Here is a 19,939-nt window from a genome sequence, read left to right on the forward strand (position 1 = left end):
TAGATCCATTTTGTTGGGTTAAATCCACAAAAGGTTATTTTTCTAATAGTTCGTATTTTAATAAATTCCAGTTTACATGGCGTGACCATTATAGTGCCACGACGTGGAAATCGAGGTTTCAGATTTTTGTTTAGTTGTGTTTTTATTTGGTTTACTCGTATTTCTTTGTTTTTTTTTCGTAGTACATGACCATGGGATCATCTTTTAAAATTGTGCCACCCTTCGACGATCTAGAATCTAAATTCCACATGTAAAAGGAAAAAAAGAAAGGCAAATCAAGTAGTAGTTTCAAAGTCGACGTGGTATCAACTTTCAAAAAAACTCCAAACAAGAAAGGAACAAGTTACAAGCCAAAAACCGAGAGCAACTCAGGTGAGGATGAGAAAAGTGAACCCGACAACATTGTGGGTTATATAACGACCATGAAGATGGAGGAGTAAAATCGATGTATATGAGATGATAATAGACTGGGTCTAGTGCCACCCGAAATTCCATCCGCAGTGAATTTTGAACTTAAAGGACAAATCCTTAGCATGCTCAAAGATATGTCATTCTTTGGAAAGAACCACAAGGATGCATACAAGCACATTGAGGAGGTGTTGGAGATAGCCAATTATTTAATTTTCCTAATCTTATCAAGGATGCAATCATGTTAAGAATGCTTCCAGTTGCACTAAAGGATGCGACGAAGGATTGGATGAAATCACTTCCTCCAGGAGCCATCACAACATTTACAAATTTGAATAAGGAATTCCTTCAAAAATTTAGTCCATCCTCAAATGTCTCAAAATTAATGAAGAACATTGCAAATTTCCAACAAAATGATGGGGAGTCGTTATACGACGCATGGGAGAGTTAGAAGGGAATTTTACAAACTTGCCTTCAACATGACTTGAATGTGCAACAAGAAATCATAACCTTTCATGATGGAATAAAGTTGAGCACATGACAACTTCTTGATTCCCAAGGGCCCACGACAAAGAAGGATATGGCTACCATCAAGTCTCTTATTGAAGAATTTGCCAAGCATTCAAGAGAATACCAAAATCCAAGGGAGGATGTTACAAGAGGAAATGTAGGTGGAGATGGAGGTCAAGACAACCTTGCTTTACTTCTTGGAAAGCTCGACAGCATGGATAGAAGAACCGCAAAGATGAGGCAATCAATTCATGTGATACAAGTGTGATGCGACAATGGTAGTGTACCACATCTTACAAAAGATTGTGATTTGAACGAAAACATAAACAAAAAATATCAAATGTGGTATTCAAGTGGTGATATGTTTGTTGAAGATTGGAGGAAGTCAAAGAAGAAGTGGAAGCCCTGTGAAGAATATAGAAATGAAAAAGAAGAAAAAAAATTGACAACAAGGGGTGGTTTCTACCAAAAAGAGCAAGTGTGTAACAATTCCAAAATATTTCAGCAATCGTTAACGTAAAAAAATAATAGACTAAATATTTGTCAATCTAGGATGAAAGTATCAGGCTTCACATTCCGTTATCAGCTAAATCATCCGTAAATTAAAAATAAAATACCCAAAAAGTCACGTCATCATATATAGATTATTACATTTTCCAAAAGTACATGTCTTCCCTATCCCATAAATATAAAATTTGTAAAAATCCAACTTCATATGAATTAGATATGATTTTTATAAAATATAAAAAACCCAACTGTACACAAAAAGTTGCAACGTAAAACACTAAAAAGACAACGGACGACCTTTAGCTAAATTCACTAAAAATAAAATCGTAGTACTCCTCGAGATAAGGATTTTAAGACAAAGAATGTCAAAAACTAATTCGGTACGAGATATATAAGTGTTGTAAAATCATTTAAAGGTATAAAAATAAGGGTTAAAACTAAATTCATACTTTGCCAATGCAACCGAAAGGGAAGTTGTAGCATGCATTGATAGCTTTGTATGGATATAATGACCATAAAAAACAAAGCTCGTATGTGGAAGTTACGTAATTTACAAAAATCAACATTTTGGCTTACGTGTCCATTCGTCAGGCATGACGCACAAGGATACTAGATTATGGGGGTATGCGTACCACCAAATTGTTGCCACATGGCATGCACAAGACGAGCCACCCAGCCAGGGTGTGTTGCCTCCTTCAAATTCACCTATAAAAGGGTTGCAAACTCCTCTCATTTGACACACCAAAATCTGATAATTTTTCCCTCGATTTTCTTTTGAAGTTTCTTATAAAATCTTAAGAAATTTCTTCATTCATATAATTTAGGTATTAGTAAGTTATACCCTCGAGCCTGGTTAATCGCGATCCCTCGACGCCACCAGCCACAGTCCCAAGGTCTAGTAAAGCATGCTTCAAAGGTGAGTTCACGATCCCATATTTACGATTTCAAATGTTCTATGGGAAGATACGTTTTATAATACTACCTTGTTTTATAAATATTAATAACTATATAGTATTAGCGATATAATTATGCCTATAATGTTAGGGTAATATTATGCCTAGTTGATACCCTACCCAACTTTGAAGGATAATATTATACCTAGTCGTTACGTTGACTGACCTTTAGTGATAACATCATACCTAGTTGTTATGATAACCAATTTTCTAGGAAACATTATACCTAGTCGTTACCCTGGCCAACTTTCAAATACAACACCATACCTAGTTGTTACGTTGATCAAATTTAAAGGATAACATCGTAGCTAGTTGTTACCCTAGCCGACATTGAAATTCAACAACATATACAGTCCTTATGTTGACCAACTTTATAGGATAACACTATACCTAGTCGTTAACATGGTCAACTTTCAAATACAACATCATACCTAGTCGTTATGTTGGCCAACTTTTAAGGATAACATTGTGCCTAGTCTTTACGCTGGCCAACTATATGGGATAATGTCGTACCTAGTCAATATCCTGACCAACTTGAAAATAGAACATTGTACCTAGTCGTTATGCTGACCAACTTTATAAGATTATGTCATACCTAGTTGTTACCCTAGCCAACTTTTAAGAATAACGTTGTAACTAGTCATTACACTAGTCAACTCACTAGGAAAGCGATATAACTAGTTATTACCCTGACCAACTTTTGGGATAACATTATACTTAGTAGTTACTAAGCATGAGTATCCTACCGTCATAAATTATACTAACTTAATATATATATATATATATATATATATATATATATATATATATATATATATATATATATATATATATATATTAGGTGTGAGACCCATGTATTATATGGGTATATTAAAAAAAACTAAATACAAAAATGTAAGCATTTGAGAAGTTTGAATTTATAAGAAAAGTGAGAAATATATTGAATTATAAAAATTAGAGTTTTTGTTTTTTCTCTTTTAAATTTAATCAAATAATTTAGACAAATAAATAAAGAAATTTAATGAATGTTTAATTTAGTAATTTTGAAATTAGAAGGAAAGATTATTAATGAAATTGATATGCATTTATTATTATATTTAAATACTATTTGGATAAAATGAAAAAACATAAAATGACATGTGGAAGAAAAATTAATTTAAAATAACCACAAAATTACATGTGGCAAAATAAATGAGAATGTGACATGTGGAAAAAAAATCTTTATTTATTAGGGAGGATATATATATATATATATATATATATATATATATATATATATATATATAGTATTTAAATAATATATATTATTTGGAATTAGAAGAAAGTTATTAATGAAATAGATATGCATTAATTATTGTATTTAAATACTATTTGGAATTTAGTAAAATGAAAAAACCAGAAAATGAAATGTGGAATAAAAATTAATTTAAAATAACCATAAAATTACATTTGGCAAAATAAATGAGAATGTGATATGTGGCAAAAAGATCTTTATTTATTAAAGAGGATATATATATATATATATATATATATATATATATATATATACACACACACACATATACTAGATGTAAGGCCCATGTATTACATGGGTTCTTTTAAAAAAATTAAATATGAAATTTTTAACATTTGAGAAATTTGAATTTATAAGAAAAAATAGAAAAATATTGAATTCTTTAAGTTAAAGTGTTTTGTTTTTTCATTTTTTAAATTTAAACTAATAATTTTGATAAATAAACATATGAAACTAATGAGATTTTAATTTAGAAAATTTCAAATTAGAAGAAATATCAATTAATGATATTGATATGTATTTATTATTACATTTATTACAATTAATACATTTAAATATTATATAGAATTTAATAAAATGGAAAACCCACAAAATGTCATGTGGAAAAAATTTAATTGAAAATACCACAAAATGGCATGTGGGAAAATCAATGAGAGCATACGATGTGACAAAAAGTTCTTTATAAAACACATGTTTAGTTTAACCTTATAATATACTTTGCTTTCTTTTTTTGTGTATAAAGTTATACTTAATATATATATATATATATATATATATATATATATATATATATATATATATATATATATATATATATATCAAGTACAACTAAAGATAATAAATGAAAAACAACCCTGACACAAGAAGAAAGAAGAAAGAAGAAAGATAAATTAAAATCAAACGATAGGAAATACCTAATATACTACATTTTATAGGGAGACACCTACAGCAAATGGTAGTATACAATAAACATCAGATAGAGTAATAAAGCAATAGTACCCACAAACAGTAAAATCTTTATCTAAAACCATTGAAGCGAAAACACTTTTATAACTAGATGTAGTTATGTATAAAAAGTATTTTGAAAATATAAAATGTGTTAACTCAACAACATTATGTTGACCCCTTTCTAAACCACATGTATTTCTATGAAACGAATAGAAGGAAGATCTCACTCCTTGAATAACAGTCGATCTATGGAACTGCTGATAACTTAGTATCATTTGTTGATATGCCTAACTATTGAGGCACCTTTTTGTATTAGAGATTCTAATAAAACATACCCTGATGCAACATTTAACACATAATGGAAGTGACATTTATGTTACATATTGTTTTGTACTATTCAATTTATGTTCAATATCTATGACCCAACATTCCAACGTTACACAGCTCGACGATTCCGCCACCGGCTGAGGGTATGACAAAGTGCAAAAATTGAGAAGAAACTCAATCTAGAATTGATGTTAAAAAGATTCATGGAGGCTAGTGAATAGAGGCATGGCAATGCAAATGTCACTCCAAGGAATCAACAAATATCTTTAATTAACATCGAAACAAAAGTTGGGCAATTAACCAAGCTCTTTCATGAACGTTTACCAGGAACACGTGTGAATAATACTAGGAAAAACATAAAAGCTCATGTGTTGGAAGTCACAAATGAATGTGGAGAAAATTAAAAGCCTCTAGTGCTCTTGGAAACAAGCAAAAAATGTCATGATCAAGAGCCCAAAGAAGAAGTAGAAGAAAAACAGAAAACAGGTTATGTTCGAAATCCACGGCATGATGAGTATACTCCCATGACATGGCCACGGGAAAAAGTTTTGCAAATCCCCACCTCTCACTCCACATCTTCTGCCTCTTAAATATCCATGTGTGGTTAAACACAACCTATTGGAAAAAGAAAACAAGAATCTGATGGAGCAAGTTAAGGCCTTTTCAATTAATATACCATTTGTTGTGGTAGCTGAAAAAATGTATGAATACAAAAAATTCCTCAGGGATCTAGTTGGAAACCGAAACAATTTAGAGAAGGTTTCAAATGTGGTACTAAATCAACAATGTTGAGCTGCTGTGAGAGAAGGTATTCCAAAAAAATATGGAAGATCTAGGACGTTTGACATTGCCTTGTGAGTTTAGAAATATAACAAGAACAAACGTGTTAGCCAACTCATGAGTAAGTATAAATTTCATGCCTTATGCTTTTTAAAACAAGCTAACTCTCCTGATTTGAAGACCACTAACATGGCCATCCACATGGGGGATTGTTCGATTACATACCCTCATGGAATTATAATGATTTATTTGTCAAAGTAGGAAGGTTCATATTTGTCAACTTTGTAGTGTTAGACATGAAACAAGAGGAAGATTTGCCCATAATCTTAGGAAAAACTTTATTATGTACTGCGGTGGACATCCACAATTCAAGACATACACTACGAGTTGGAGATAAGGAGATAACTTTTGGAGTAAAGAAGGAGTCTATTAACTTAGAATCTAATGATGATGTCTTCTTTTTAGAAGAAGTGGGTAAAGAAAAGGAAGAAAATAATGAACTTGTGGAATTGAAGAATTTGATGGAAGAAGAATTAATGAATTGGAATAATGAGTTAGTATAAGAAGAAAATTTGAAGGAAGAGGTAAAAGGTACAAAACCAAGATCTCTCAAGATGCATTTAAGGAGAAAAATTAAGAAAAAGAAGATAATATTGAAAAATAGGAGTTAGCTATCGAGGATGAGGATGTAGAGATGAAGGGATCGAAAGGATATAACAAGAGAGAGAAGTTGACATAGGTGATTGTTGGAGTTAAGAGAAAGCAAGAAGAAAATTATGTCCTGAAAAAGAAAGAGAATTCAAAGAAGGCCTGCACAAAAAGGGTAGTTACGTTCAAAAGGAAGAGACTATAGACGAAGGGATTCATGGAGATTAAACTCCCACCCATGGCTAGAGTGGGAAGGAGTCTGACTCATGACTCCTACAAATTAAGCGCTTCTGGGAGAAAACCCGAGTTTGGTTTTCATTTTCTACTCATTATATTTAGTTTGGTTTTCATTTTTCATTTTATGTTTATGATAAATTGTGTTTCTTATGTAATTCCTAACATTATTGATAACGTCTATTTTATGCATATATTTATGATTTTTCTTATTATTTTATGCTATGTTTTTATGTTATTTAGAACTAAAAGATACTTAATATGCTTTGAAGTATTCAATTACAATAAAAATGGGAGTTGGAATGCAAAAGGAAGAGAATGGAGCTGAAAAGATGCAAAAATGATATTGTTGGCAGATTGACCCCTATTTAGTGTTTCGGGTATATCTAATAACTTATAAGTCCAATTCGATAGATTCAAAATGTTCTTAAAACTAGATGAAATTTCCTACGACTTATGTGACAGGAAATTTTTGCTAATTCGGGATTTATCTTATCCAAAATTGGCCTTGAAGATGAAGCATAAAAGTTGGACGGAAATTCCCTCCAAGTTACTTATTCCCCAAGCACCACTTACCTTATTTTTATTTGCTTAATCCCTAAGCCACCATTAGTTCCTTATTCCAATACAACTCTAATATTCCATATTAATTCCATCTCCCTTCAACTATAAATACCCCATATCATTCTACCATTTTCATAAATTATGATATTCCACTTCGACTTGTGTGACAAGAAAACTTCATAACTGCCGTTTTGAGGGTCTACAAGGCGGCCAGAAGGCTGTTAAGCTGACAGGAGTGAAGATCTGAAGGATTAGAGAGCGGATTCGTGTCGGTAATCATGTTGTTTGTTATCGTGACCATGTTTAGCATTCCACTGTGATACTATTATGTTTTTACTTTCTGATTTTGGTGTCAAAACCATTTGCTTTGAGTTTATGATTAGATAAAACCTTGATTTGTGGATTAATTGCTATATTGGATGTTTTTATTTGTGTTTAATTTATCTTGTTAAGATTGTTAAAGATCCCTATGTGTTAATGACAATTATTTTCTGTTAATTATTAAGTATATCGAGTTGTATGAAGATCTGCTTGATTGCTTGCCTCTTATGATTTTGATGACCATCAAGATTATATGCCTAGGAATAGTGAACATGAAACTAGGGTTAACTAGAAAATAAGTAAATTAATGTGTGAGTATATGTGACTACCAATCACATATAAGTTGATTGAATTGATAAATTTAATTAACTATTATTACAAGTCTTGCTTGAAACGAACTGAACACTAGGAAACATGTTAGTTTAATCAATTGATCACTGCTTGAATTGACTTGTTTGCTAGAGGATTAGTAATAGCGGACGTGAACCTAATCATTTTACAAATCGGTGAACATGAATAAATAATTTTGCGTGTGCAATTATCTATGATTTAAAAATGTAATCTGTGTAAACCAAAGTACCTAAAGAGATTTGTCTTCCTGTCAGTTTATCGAGATTTTCTATTTAGTTGTTCGTTTGAGATTTAATAAACCCTTTCTTTACTACTTTTGTGTGTTTTGTGTAACCTATAATCAAATATTTTAAATTAGTTCACTACCGTTCCCCTTGAGTACGACATTCTTGATTATCAAAGCTATACTATACTCGATCGGGTTCACTGCCTCTAACGTGTGGTTTAGATGCGATAAATTAGGAATTATAAATAAAAAACTAGTACATTAAATATACGCATCAAGTTTTTGGCACCGTTGTCGGGGAGCGGTTTTCAATTAGTTTAGTTTGTTTGATTATTCATTATTTTGTTTTTAATTTTTAGTTTTATTTTATGTTTACTTTTATTTTCGTTGATATCATGTCACTTGTCGGGAAGGTTTTTGTTTTTACGTGCAGGAATTCATGATCATATACATTGTTTGGTTTTACATTTTGCATGGGTTTCGAGATTACGAGAGATTAGGGAATTCTTGACTTGTTTAATCTACTACTTTGGTGATTTGTCCAACTCAATCCACGAGGCATAGTATAGCAAGGCGTATCGAGGTGGTTGTGACAACCCGAAATCTCCATTCTGTACAAACTATATCACTTCAATAGAAGTTATAGCAGTCACAGTTAACTTTCAGACTTTTCGCATAAGTTTGAGTAATTCAGGGTTTACACTTCAGGAAATATCAGGAGAGTGGGTGCACTAGGGTTTTGTGCAACACTGTTATTCCAACACACTATTTTATTAGAGATCAATTCAGTAATAAAAATATTTTTTGCCAAAAATATTTCAGGACTATAAATAGATTTCTGAACCAAATTCATTCATTATTCACATTTCCAACTAGAGAAAAGCCATTTTCTCTCTCACGGATCTTCAGGTTTTTATCCCAAATTATGAGTACCTCTTTCTAGTAATGTTAGAAAGCTTTATATGTGTTTATAACATGATTTAGAAGGCTAAATCACTAGATCTAGGAGTTTACTCCCAAGGTGTTCTTGGGCGGTAAACTCCCGAAACAAAGCCAAAACCGACCCTTGTGTTATACAACTGCCTTAGAATCAATTGTAGGTGTATTAAGGACAAGAAAACAACCAAAATCCACCCAAGTTTGGGAGTTTACGGCCCAAGAATATCATAGGTCGTAAACTCCAAATTCAAACTCAAAATGGTACTTTTAAGGCTCCTAAAGCCTTAGACAATTACCTAGACTTGTTCCCATTTAATCAAGGGCTTGAACCACATCAAAATCACTTACCAAAGTGAGTTTACGGCCAAGACATGGTTCTTGGGCCGTAAACTCCTTAAAGGGGCACCAAAGTGTGCCTAATGCCTTCATATGCTTGGAATAAAAGTCTAGAACCTATACCACAAGTGCAAGAGACTTGAAAGCATCAAAAACACACCATACTTAGAGTTTACGGCCGTAAACTCTAAGGGGAATGGCCTTAGGGCCGTAAACTCCTAAATGGAGTGTTTCTAGACCTTAAACCCTTCCAAGAATTTAACCACCAAGTTAGAATAATTCTAGGAATCATTTGGGACTTCAAAACACACAAAACACCCATGGTTGGGAGTTTACGGCCGTAAACTCAAGAGTTTACAACCGTAAACTCCATGTGTGATGGTATATGGGGAGTAAACTCACATATAGGGTCCTTTGGAACCCTAAACACAAGTACCTTGTCCCACAATAGCTTAGATGCAATCCTTAGGGCTTAAAAACACTTATATAAAGTGTTTATTATGTATAGGATGTCTTAAATTTATCAATTAGTAATTTAAGACTAATTGAATGCATATATGTGTGATTGTATGACCATTAGGATCGTAGTGTGTGTACAAGACCTCGCTTGACACCTAGCCATCCTATACCGCTCAGTTCATCCCAATCACCAACTACAGGTGAGTTCATACCCCTAATCAATGTTTTAAATGATTTTAAATGCTTTAAAGGGGGGGGGGATACAAGTAGAAACAAACATGTTATTAAATCATTGATATGTATTTTATAACTGTGTTTTTCATTTAACAGATTTCACATACTACAAAATGTGACACAAGAAATGGTTTTAAATCTTAAAAACACATTGTTATCAAATGTTTTACCTTTGAAATGTATATTAAATTGACATCAAGTCATTGTTAATTATTGTTCAAAACCCATAAGATGTCTTACAAAACCATTTTTTTACACTCTTGAACTAATGCATGTACACTTATATTCTTATATATGTATTGATGTTATAGTTTACAACTTTCATTTAGTTTTTCACACTCTTGAGTAGTAAGAGTGTATAAACATACTTGAACAACCAATTACCTTCCAGTAAATTATCATAGGGATAATTTGGAGATTTCAAAACATAATTCCTATTACAAGGAATCACACAAGAGTCAGTTCATTCATGAGTCTTTACCAGTACATTACCTGATACATGAGTACCTTTACAACTGATTACATGATACATGAGTACGTTTACATATACTTACATGATACATGAACACACTTACATGAACGCATTTCATGAGTGCCTTTACGTAGATACACTTAACTGTGTACATTAACATGAATACTTGTATCTCGAATTGCGAGGATGATTTATTAGTACCTCGGGATATCTAGACAGGACCCTATCCCTAGTACCTCGGGATACATAGATGGGCCTCTATCCCTCAGTACCTCGGGATATACGTACGGGACTAACCATTCCGGAACTCATCTGTTAGCAATAGTGGGTGATGAACATCTACGGATGCCTATGGTTATTACTTATACTAGGAGTACCTTACAGGGACTAACCATTCCTCCGCCCTGCTACTGCTACAGAGGACAAGTGGACAATCTTCGGATGTTCCTTAGGTTATATGTATTATGTTAGCCCTAGTACATGGGGATAACATTTTACATTCGTCGTGTTAACCTCAGTACCTCGGGATAACACGTACATAAGTGATTTTTCCTGTTTACTTTATTTTGTGATACCTTCACATAACCGATGAGTTAGACTAAGTACTTTAGTACTAAACAACCAAAGGAAAACTATCATTTTACTTACAAAACATTCGGGTCTTGGTAGAAGACTACATTTCATACTTATAGAAAATAAGGGTTTTTCTAGGGATTTCATACTTACCTCAACATTTTCATTTAAAGGTTTACATGGCCTTCATAGCAGATTTTCATAAGCAAGACAACGACACTTAATTTCTTATGAATTCACTAGCTTTAAAGCTGATACTCTCTTTCAAAATAACTTGTATTCTCAGGTCAACAGTAGACAGGTACGATGGCCAGGTTTTGAGAAGACGGAGCAGACAAGACTCGTCTTTTATTATGATTGTATATTTTTGGTGTCTTACTACAATGAAAGAACACACATGTATTAAAATTCTACTTATAATGCAATGGATGAGGTTGTTGCTTGTTTATTATATTACACTGTTGTGATACTGTACATGACGTCCTCCACCCCTGAACGTTTCCGCCGTTCGTGGTTTTGGGGTGTGACAGTGGTTAAGTGGAAGACCGAACCCTTGCTACTCTTGACTAGTTAGGTCAACTCTTGTTCTAATTTTTAGTTAATGGTGCAAAGAAAACAAAGGAAATAGTCTAACAGGTCCCGAAAGTTTTTGTTTTCACAAACTACCTCTTGCATGCAAAGGATTTAATCAACAATTCTAGCTTGATTTCGACAAAGACGAGTGATCATGATATACTTTTTAGTTACTTTGGTTTGCTATTTTTTATAGTTATTTTAGTGAGTTTTTATTTTTATTTTTATTTTTTGTTTGTTAAAATTTTTGTTTTCCATGTTGATGCTCTTGATGTTTCAGATTTTTTGCAGAATTTTTGCCCTTCGGATGCTTTTAGAAATTTCAACAATTGGGGTCTAATGCTGATTTGTCACGCGAAAAAAGCCATATGAGAATTTGAAGTTGACAATCGAGAGACACAACTTTCAATAAGTGTGAGGTGCATGTCGATTTCGTGAGAGATTATTATTTTCAAAGAGTGGCTTTTCCAACTATACATTGATTCATATGGCATGGAAGAGTTATTCCTAGACATGACTAGGCCCAAAGAGATAACAAATACAAACAAACATGCTCAAATACTCATGTCTGGCCCAATCAACCTTGGGCTAGAATACCAGGCATGTGTATGATCGGCCTAGTCATCCTCAGGACGGAATAACCTTGTATCATAATAAGTTTGGTCCAATCAACCATCGGTTTGGAATATGAAATATGTCGGGTCCAATCAACCATCGGGTTGGAATACCCCAGGCCTATTGACTGATACACAAAGCAGTCTAGTCTCACCACATACTATATAATCATATCGGGTCCAATCAACCATCGAGTTGGAATACCGTAGGCCTAATCAACCCTCGAGTTGGAATGCCAATATACAACAGGTCCAGTCATCCTCATAATGGAATACCCTCGGGCACAATCAACCATTAGGTTGGAATGCCTCCGCTTCGTTGGCTCACACACATAACAGTAAAACCTCAACCACCAACCAATATATAACCAGTCAACAGACACTCAGACAGATCTTACGAATCTCTAAGCATAACATCATCCTATATACCACGATACAGATCTTACAGATCACTATAGCATACCAACATACGATAAACCAGGATAATAATCTAATGGGTCAGCCTTGGTGCCTTCGTCCCAAAGGTAACGTGAGGAAAACTCACATCTCGATCTGATTAATAGCTGATGAGGTCTCGACTCCAATTATCAGCTCCAACCAGCACCTATCCATCCAAGTGACCAATCACAACCAAAATCCGAAATACCCAAAATACCCTTGAGGTCAAACTTGGTTAAAGTACATAACTCAATTGAGCCAACCCAGCCGAGTCAACGAAACCGAGTCAACTAAACAGAGTCAACCCAGGCTGAGTACGCTGGGGCGTACATCGTAGGAACGTTGGACGTACATGAAGCCTCGCAGCTTGACCACCATCAGGATGGTTGACCTCGTATGTAGGGCGTACTCCGAGTACACGGGGCCTACCCTCGCAAGCCTAATATAATGCTTTGTTCCAAATCGTTTCCCATTTGGGTGTGGGAGATGTAATTTAGATGATCCAGGTGTCCGGTTTGTGTTTTGGAGCCAAGGGGAATTTTGGTAAAGTGTCAGCTTGGGCTTTTATGGAAATTGGATTCTTGTTCGAGAAAATTTAAGGCAAGTGTGAGTTTATAAAAGCATAGATCTTCTCGTTACCTTTTCATGGATATAAGGATCGTTGAAATCGAATTTATAATGAAGAAGTTATGGCATTCGGAGGATTTTGGGTTTAAGGATAACCCAAGTACGTCGGGCGTACATAAGGAGTACGTAGGGCGTACTTTTACGACGTTCAGTACGTGAGGCATACACTAATGTAGACTTAGCGTACTAGGAGGGTTGGATTGCAAATGCGAGGCCTCATATACTAGGCGTACGAGGGTTTAATGAAACCCTAGTTTTTAGATGTTGCACCCTATATAATGTCCTTAAGTCCCTAGGGTTGGCCACTTAATCGGCCCCCATTGCCCTAAAACCCGAATCTCGAACCTTAATAGCTTCTTTGAGTGTTCTTGAGCTGCGGACTTGATTTTTGGGTGATTTGTGCTCATTGAAGTGAAGGAAGAAGAAGTCGAAACCTCATTCATTGGAAGGTAACTGAAAGATCCACACTTAGCTCCATTATTTGTTGACTTTTGAAGTATAAAGTCCCAGCCTTTATAATTCTATTTTTAGATCTCTCCATGTCATAGTTTTTATGCTTTCGGTACTTTTTGGGTTAGTTTGTTGAGCTAAGTCCTTTGACGAGCTTATTTCTTTTTTTGATCTGGGCATATTATGAGTTTCTTGAGCTTAAAGGTGAAAGCTTTATGGTTTCGGTGGTTTCATGCATGCATTAAGTTATTTTTTAAGTCCTTTTGAGCTTTAAGAGCTTCATTAAGCCATGCATGCACGTAAAGTTGGCAACTTTACGTGATAGACTATCGCAAGGAAGTCAGATCTATGTTTTGGAGTAACGTTGTAACGTCGTGATTTGTAGCATAATTTTTTTTTCTTTTTAAAACATTTATTTAACAGAATACGTTAGCGGAAGACTTAGTTTTTTTTATTCAAAACATTTTCGAAACCACAACATTACTTCAAAAATTCAAACATAATTCCAAACCATTTAAAATGTAAACAATAGTAATTTAAAGTAAATAATAAAAAACGTGTCCAAGAGTGGTATCGTTACTATAAAACTACTACCCATAAGGACCCGTCTCACCAAGGCCAATCTTCTAAACTACCTGCACCAATCATAAGACACAAAAGAGAAAAGTTGCATATAAAACATACAAACCCCAAGTGTCAGCCCCTGCTGAGTGAGTTCATAAAGTTGCATATAAAACATACAAACCCCAAATCGGTCAATCATTCATTTTATGATGAAGCATAAAAATGAGAGACAAATACCACTTAGAGAATGACCGCATATCATAATTATTCAATCACATATTCAACCGCATACATGCATATATGTTTAACCGCAATTCTATCACATAACATATATGATCAACCAAATACCACATAAGCAACCACATAACATATAAATAATCGCATTTCATATTTAAGCAACCTTTAATTTTTCAACCTTTTATTAATAACCAACCTTTGTTATATATTCAACCTTTTAATATGCAACCAACTGTTTGTTACATGTTCAACCTTTTATTAATAACCAACCTTTGTTGTATATTCAACCTTTTAATATGCAACCAACCGTTTGTTACATGTTCAACCTTTTATTATATCTATCCAACTGATTGATAGAAAAGTGTCTCTTAGTGCTACCTAACCCAAGAGAAACACCCCGTTCACTACTTGTGTGCACGGCCAGCCGAATGCTCTAAGTGGCTCATGACTTCCACCCAAAACACCAACCCCGTGACTCCAGTTTCGCTACTCCGACTTTGCAAAGTACAAGTAACCCACGGTGTCGTTCAAGATCGGTACAAATGGTGCCTATTCCAACGATACACCTCCCGATTCCAACGTGATGTTTGCGGTGGCCGCGAACGAGGGACCAACATCACTCCAGCCCACGAACACCGAAGTGCCCGCAAACCATGTGTCAAACGGTCATCTAGAAAGACTGGAAACTAATCACCGTTGTACTCTTTCAACCTAGTAGGCACCCTTGATGATCCAGATAAGGTTTTAGGCAAAGATCATCAAACTACCCAAACCCACTACGCATAACCCCGCAATGTCATTTATACATTAAGTAAAGCATGTAATGCATACCATATAAATGTGTATTAAACATGCAATGTATTCATAACCAATACATCAAAACATAACCATACATCATATTTCAAGTAACTTAAGCTAGCATGTCGTATACATCAAGTACATCAAAGTGTAAGCAACATAACAATTAGGTTATATCATGGCATTAGCACAGAGCATATTTTAGCATCACAAATATCATATAATCATCAAGCACAAGTAATGACATGGTCTTCCTAAAGTGAATCAAATCACCATCTATGGATTGCACGTTTCAATAATGCAACCTTAGTGAGTTAAAACTATGAACTCACCTTTAGCCTTGATGAAATCTTCCTTCTATTCCAAGTCTTGAACTTACTTGAAGTTCTCAAGGCTCCACCTAAACACCACACATAACATTCAATTAACAAATAAAGTATATGTTTGAAAAATACAGCTTTATTCTAACTTTTATATTAACTTTTATATTTTCCCTTCCTGACCCCCGTTCAGTGTTTTCGTTATAAAACCTAATCTACAGCTCCAATTGAGATGACATCAGATATTTCTGGAAAATAGATTTGATTTCCTAGAACTTCATGAGAGAGGAGCATCTACCAATTCTGCCCGAATTAGCAGGTATAACTCTCGCAAGATGGGGAAAAGTTGATGTGCAGAATTCTAACATTCACCAAAAATCACTATATGATTCAATACTTTAGGTAAATGATTACAGTTGCTCAATTATACATACAAGATGATTGAATGGTAGTATTAAGAGATCAATTATTTACCTTTATGAGATTATCAAACAGATGACACAAAACCATTAAGAGTAGAATGCCTAAACATATAGACGAATGTTTAGAACAAAGTTCTAGATTTTGACCCGTAATAGACACCTGTTCAAAGCCATTTTAACACCACCAAGGACTAGCAATTATACAATATTTTTGTATATTCCAATATTTTATACTTCTATCTTTACAGAAAGTACTTTTAAAATTCCAAACGATTTTTCTATAATTTTATATGATTTTTACAAAACAGTCTATCCGTACAGCTAATTTCCGACTAGTCAGTGAAAAAGGTGATTTTCACCTAAGTTGGAGTGTAACGCCCGTAGATCCGGGCTAGTCAATTTAGAGATAATAGGGGTCGAAAACGACTTTTCAACAAAAGATTATTTAGAATAAATAATCTTAACCAAGTTTTGTAATATGTCTCAAGGGTTCCGTACATATAAAGAGCGCCGAAATCCGAGTTATAACGAAGACGTTATGGTATGTCGAAGTTTTTCGGCAAAACCGGCACGGCACCCGGGAGACGTAAATAGTGAATTTATGATAGAGGACTTTTTAGCCTTAGTGATCTAAACAAAAGTTGTATTATATGTTAAACCGAGAACATACAAAAAAAGAACACCCAAATCTGACTTTGTATGAGGAAGTTATTATTATTCTGAGATTTGGCATAGCAGTGCACGGCCCGAAACTCGAATTTTAGTTCGAGTGGTTTTTGGCTTATGCAACCTTAATTATAGTTGAAGATCTCATTAATAGGAACTCAACGGTAAAAAGACAGACGAAAACGGAGTTCGTATGAAGGAGTTACGAATTCTTCGTGGTCATTTAACAGTCTAATCTCATCCTACTGTTAAATTTAAGATCGGTTCAGAATTAGCCGACAGATTCTATATGAAAGTTGTAGATCTTGTTTTTACCTACGCTTGGAAAAACAAAATGTCGAAAACGAAGCTCGTATGCGAAAGTTACGGGGTTTAGAAGTCGGAAGGATGCTGCTGCAAAAGGGGTGACGTGGCTGAATATGGGCCAAGGCTTTCTCCCCAAGAAAAGCCATCAGGTGATGACACATGGCACCGACTCGGCGATTCAGTGAACCGAATCAGCGAGTCCATCAGGAATTCAGCCTATAAATAGAGGTTCCGAGTTCCATTCATTCTCACACCTTTCCAAACCATTCTTTCTCTCTCTAGACTTTCTGTAGCCCCCTACCCCCCCCCCCCCCCCCCTAAAGCCTAGGTAAACCCCCTAGCACCCGAAGGAAGCCCCGAGGCTCCCGAAGTCCCAAGAAAAGAGCCTTTCGGCTTGGGAATGCTGCTCCAGTGAAACCCGATATTCGAGAAAACCCGTTGTAAGTGAGCTACGCCTACGCTATTTTTAATATAGCTTCTAATTAATTATAGTAACATTATTAGAACCTTAAAATAATTATTTGGGCTATTATTATGAGTTATATAAGAGTGTTGTTTAACGCTTATATAATAATAATAATAGCTAAACTATTAATTAGTCGCGGTTAACGTTAGACTATACCTTAGTGGTATTGATACTAGGTTTTGTCAAGGGAAAATTGTTTTGAGATAACGAAGCATTGTCCGAGTACCGAGTCACCACCTTAACAAGTGAGTGCATAGTTACTTTCATCGTACACATAGATATGAAGTATTTTATATAAACTATGTGCTATGTGTGCATATTATCTGTATACTTGCTATCTATGCTGGATGAACGATTTATACATGTTTTAAATGATTTAAACTGTATATGTATTTTATATCTACAAGTATGTTGGGTATGACATGGGTAGATGAATAATGAGAGATAAAAGATGATGTGAGTAAACATTGGCAGCTATAGACTTAGTGCCTAATAAATAACATCGACAACTATGGACTTAGTGCCTATTGGTTAACACTGGTAGCTATGGACTTAGTACCTATTAGGTAAACACGGGTGGCAATGGACTTAGTACCTGTTAGGTGATGGTAGCTATAGGACTTAGTGTTGGAATAGTGTCTAAGGCTGCAACTATATTAGGCAAGTATTTGATCCGGTTGTGCATGGTCCTTTTGGGTTGCCTTCACCATAGCAACTTGATAGGATGATTTATTAAGAGAGAGTAAATATTATTAATATATTATATGAATAATATAATGAATAATATATTGTTATTTGATTAATATAAGTCATAGAATTAATTAGAATTAATTTGGTGACTTAAAGAGATTAATTAAATAAAGGGGTATAAACTGTCAATTGTTTGATAGTTAAGCTTTAGACTGTAAATCCATTTGGATATGGTATGGACGAATTTTAAGAGGTTTAGGATAGCTAAAATCGTCCATATGCTTATCTTAGGAATGGATTTGGATAGCCTTAAGAGAAGATTATCCAATTAGGGTTTAGGTTGTAACCCTTAAGGAGTCTACTAGTATAAATAGACCCTCAGGCATAGGGAATTCGACACATCTCCTAAAGCAAGGAACCTCTGGTCGAATTCCTCCCCTCTCCTCTCTCCTAAATCATTCTTATTGCTATTGGTGTTTGTAAGCCATTAGAGGAGTGACACTTGTGACTCTAGAAGCTCCAAGACCTCAAGATCAACAAGGAACTCAAAGGTATGATTCTAGATCTGTTTCAATGTTGTTATTTAACCTAATTAGTCATTAGAAGACTTGGATTCAATGCATGTTTATTAGAAAGCCTAGATCCAAGCATTAGGGTTTTGCATGCGCACATAGGAAAGTTCTTATGGCTAAAACCCAACAGTGGTATCAGAGCCTAGCTTGGTTTTCTTTAAATTGTTGCTTGATTAACTGAAACAAACCTGCAAAATTCGATTTTTGGTTTCTGTGTCACTGACTCGGCGAGTCCCAAGGTGGACTCGGCGAGTAGGCCTGACTCGGCGAGTCCCCTTGTGCACTCGGCGAGTCAAAGCGTCAGGAATGGCCAGATTCGGGATTTCTTTGTGTTTATCTTATGGAAACTTACCTTAATCATAATAGATCAATCTAAATCCGATTTTATGATAAATATGACTATTATCTTGATCTAGAAAAAGGTAATTATCAACTAATTAAATATTTAATTTCCTTACATGATAATTAATTAATTATTTAACTATTTTGGTAATTATCTTTCAAAGAAATCTTGAATAAATCAAATATAGATAATTAGGATATTAATTGTTAATTGGAATTATTTGTTATTTGATCCTCCATGTTTTAAATGTTTAAAACCTACCCTCTTGTTTTGAAATTTACTTTTGTGATTAAAAGTTTTAATTTAGACAACTTAAATTTCAAACCCTAGATTTTAAAAGTTTTAAAATACAACACTATACAAATATGATATTATTAGAATAATATATATATGTATAACTAAATGCTATTCTTACCGTTAGTAGGCCTCATTCACGAAGCCGATCTATAAGGTGGGTATAAGGTTGCGTCCTATAAAATGGCGCTTAATGGGTGTACACTCACACCCACCGCTTGCTTGATTGGTGGAGGGTCGTTAGCCGAACGGGTAGGATAGGGCAACCTCATTCTCCCATTAAAAGTATAATAAGAAATATAAAGTAACTACATATATTTTAAAATTTCCCAATCCTAGTTACTTTAGGAAAAGTGAATTGATGCAATCCCATGAAATTACACTTTGCACCTTGCTGAGATGTTAGTGGAGCGTGTGTGGTTTACCGGCACACTAATTGGTTCTAAGCGAAGGTGGCAAAGGGTGATTCATTGTT

At 34.4% G+C, this 19,939-nt stretch overlaps 1 non-coding gene across 1 annotated transcript; it reads right to left on the reverse strand.

The window, feature by feature from the left end:
* Window positions 1-787: 787 nt before the first annotated feature.
* LOC111886536 (small nucleolar RNA R71) lies at window positions 788-894 on the reverse strand. Its single transcript, XR_002848484.1, has one exon. It is a non-coding gene; the product is annotated as a small nucleolar RNA R71 (small nucleolar RNA).
* Between the last annotated feature and the right edge of the window lie 19,045 nt (window positions 895-19,939).

The sequence above is a fragment of the Lactuca sativa genome, chromosome 3, assembly GCF_002870075.4.
Source record: "Lactuca sativa cultivar Salinas chromosome 3, Lsat_Salinas_v11, whole genome shotgun sequence".
NCBI lineage: Eukaryota > Viridiplantae > Streptophyta > Magnoliopsida > Asterales > Asteraceae > Lactuca > Lactuca sativa.